This window comes from Monopterus albus, unplaced genomic scaffold (assembly GCF_001952655.1).
Source record: "Monopterus albus unplaced genomic scaffold, M_albus_1.0 scaffold193.1, whole genome shotgun sequence".
In the NCBI taxonomy this organism is placed as follows: Eukaryota; Metazoa; Chordata; class Actinopteri; order Synbranchiformes; family Synbranchidae; genus Monopterus; species Monopterus albus.
The window spans coordinates 121,651-125,053 of NW_018128073.1; positions in this window are offsets into that span (position 1 = coordinate 121,651).

Sequence of the window (3,403 nt, forward strand, 5' to 3'; positions counted from 1 at the left end):
TTATTGTTTGTCTGTTCACGGCGAGCCACGCTGCTGTCCTCTGCTCTGCAGCTTCTCGGCTGATTATTCAAATCATCGGCATTTAGGGGGGCAGCTGATAAACTACAAATGTCAAATAACTGGAAGTAAAACTGGAAAACCCTGAAAAATGTGGTGGAGGAAAAGCAGAAGCCATGAAAACAGAGACAACCTGAGTAAAGTAGCAGAAACTGGAGTGAAGAGGACTGATGAACTCCCTGTGTCACCGCTCTTCATTTCTCCAAAAACCTCCTCACATCTTTCCCCCTAATGCTCAATTTTTAAAAGATGATTCTCTTAACTATCACATAAAACCTGATTTAGAATGTGCCATGTCATTTATGACTGGAATTTTCTGGACCTCCTCAGTTTATAACCTCGTTACACAGTGTTTTTCAGCAGCGGACAGGCCGGCTTGTTAAGATGCTGTTTCAGTCACTGATTAACTAAAATGAGCCACTGATTTGAATTTAATTCAAAAAGATCTAATACTGTTAACACAAAGAGAAAACACTAAAGTTTACATGTTAGTTTTAGCTTCCAATCAGATGCACTGTTACAGATTGTGTTGATACTGATATTTAAAACTGGATTTTAGGGTGTAAATGCTGCTTGTGGTTCTAGATTCAGATGTGTTTAGTTTGTAATGTACTGGGTACACAGAGCATTTCTGCTGCATTGGGACTCTGTAAATTAAAGAGTGCTTACTTTTGTCTTACATTGGAGTACATCTAAATGCCTATAATTCCTTAAACCGACCAGTTTCTGTGTGACAGAAACAGACAAAGACTGATGGTGTGACCTGTGAAATTCAGCTGCATCACTTGTTTCCAAGAGATTTCAGAGTAAAGACTGAGATTTAATGGCTTAAGACTTTTTTCCAGCAGTTAAAGGGTTTTGTGGTGATTAGCTAAGGGTTAAACCCAACCCCCCTCCGCTGCCCCGCAGGATGGATTGGATTATCCTTCTTCCTCGGTATCAGCAGCACAGGGGCTCGACCCTCAGTAGAAGAGCTGGAGCTACAGATGGTGGAGGAAATTAGAGTCTGCACGCCACGACCAGGATCAGAGTTAAACCCTGAAAACAGCCGTGTTCCCCTCATGTGGAGCTTCCTTATCATCGCGGAGGTTCCTGCTCTTTGCAGACTTTTAATTTTACTTTATTTCACTCGACAGGCGCACACAGGTGAATGCTTCAGTAAGTTTATATTTGAGTGAAACTTTAATTGCAGAACTTACTGTGGCATTACTAATTTCCCCAGAGCTACAGATCTGAGTGTTTCCTGCTCCTAAATGATCTCACAATGAGACATTCTCGCAGTGATGCCGCTGCAAGACGACAGACTCTCAGCGTCTGCCAATCCACAATAAATGCAATAAGCCAATTAGAGATAACTATCATGGAACTAAATTGAATTAGTATTGCTGCTTAGCCATTCCTCTTTCCATTTAGTCCCTACAATCCCCCACCCCCACTCCTTTCTTCCCATCCCCCAGCAAAGACCTTGTTTCTCAGTTAAGGGAGAAAAAAATCATTTCAAGCTTTGTGTGATGAAATGTGAATGCTTTTGAATGGTGCAACACAGGAGGACCAGTAAATAACACAAATAACCAAAACAATGCAGCAGTAATAAAAACACAACACACAAAGAAGAAGAAAATTGCCCTTGCATGTACTGGGTGTATTGCACATTGGGTAATGTATGTATATCTCACTGTTTCCATGGACTTCCTGTTCCATGTCTTTATTCTGAAATGTCCGCCGCCTCTCTGAGACCTACCTGCTCCAGCTTCACATCCTTCATTACACCCACCTGTTCTCAAGCTGCTCACGGTTTGTCACCAGAAACACTCCATGTTCACGAGCGCAGCAGTTTCACTCCTGTGTTCCACTCGATGTTGCTCGACTGAGACTCACCTGCTGCCGTTGGACTCTTCTTTGCTGTTGCTGCTGGTCAGCACTCTGTGCTCTTACACTCTAAGGACTCAGTTGCTGGTCGGCTTCTATTTCTAGCTTTGCATCTTCTTACTTCATGTGTGGACTCACGTGCACACCCTGACTCTGGCGTTTCATGTGGTTTGGTTCCCTGTTATGCCAGCTGCACTTTGCCAAGTCGGGCTGTTGTCATCCTCCAGTCAAGTTTCACTGTCAGTGCTTTCAGGTGGTTATAGGCTCATGTCTAGTACTTTCTCTTAGTGTTGCCTGAGCTCTCCATGTTTAGTCTAACATACCATTTCTTAGACCCTGATGTTTGTTCTGCCCCTGCTGTGGCCATAGTGCTCCCTGCCCTAGGAGCACTGTGCAGTCCCATAGCAATCAGCAAGCATTTCAGTTACCTGTTATTAGTTCAGTTCTTGTTTTAGCACTGAAACTTTATCACATGGTCGGTTTACTGGGACTGTGTATGAGGAAGATGCACCTATTGTTTGATCCAAAGCACATGAGTGGACCTCGTGGTCATTTTGCATTTTCCTTTAAGGTGTCTGTGGAGCCCTGCAGCAACGCCCTCCTATAGACCCAGTCTTATGCTCTAAACCCAAGTGTAACCCCTATCCGCCACATGCTGCTGTGTATCAAACAGGATGTTAAGCCTGTGTGTAAAAGCTTGTGCAGTGCATCTCTAACAATCACCCACTAATAACATCTAATTTGTTTTAATCTGCAATAAAAGAGTGAAAATCCGACAGATTGAGGCCCTGATCTGGAAGGTGCCAGTGGACAGTCAGACCTGGTCCACACAGACCCGATCCACTGTGAACAGATGTAAACACAAGTCCATTTCATTTCAGACCTGGCCTGACTTGTGTCCTGACTCAGGTCAGACGTGCAAATGCCTCTGCAGCCGACCTCGGCCCTCACTGCAGTTCACTGGGAGCGGCACGGAAAGAGCTAATGACACGTATTTATCGTATTAACTTGCTGTTTTGGTTTGTTTCAGGAAGACCTCAGGACGCCTTGGTGTTATACCATCTTCTTCCTCTGTGAGTATGACCTCCTTACTCTATATTCAACTGCTCAGCAGCTGAGCTTCAGTGTTGTGTTCAGGAGCATCTCACTCATTATTATAGTCATTCATTCAGTGTGTGTGGGGTTTTAAACTCCAGACCTGTGTCCACAGGCCTCGCCTGATCTTTGGCTCAGTGAAATAAATCACGGTGCTCTCTCCTTCCACACCTTCTGGAAGGTCTTTAACCTCCTCCCAGAAGCTAATCAGCGGTGTTATGAGTGATTTAGAACAGGCCCACCCCACTCTGCCGTCTGGTGTAACCGGTCGCCTTCGAGTCTCTAAGCTGTCCTCTTAGTCCCCGCCATCTTGCCTGTCCCTCTGGTAACTGGCTGTGCTGCGTTGTGTTTGCTTGGGACACATGGACCGACACATTTGCTA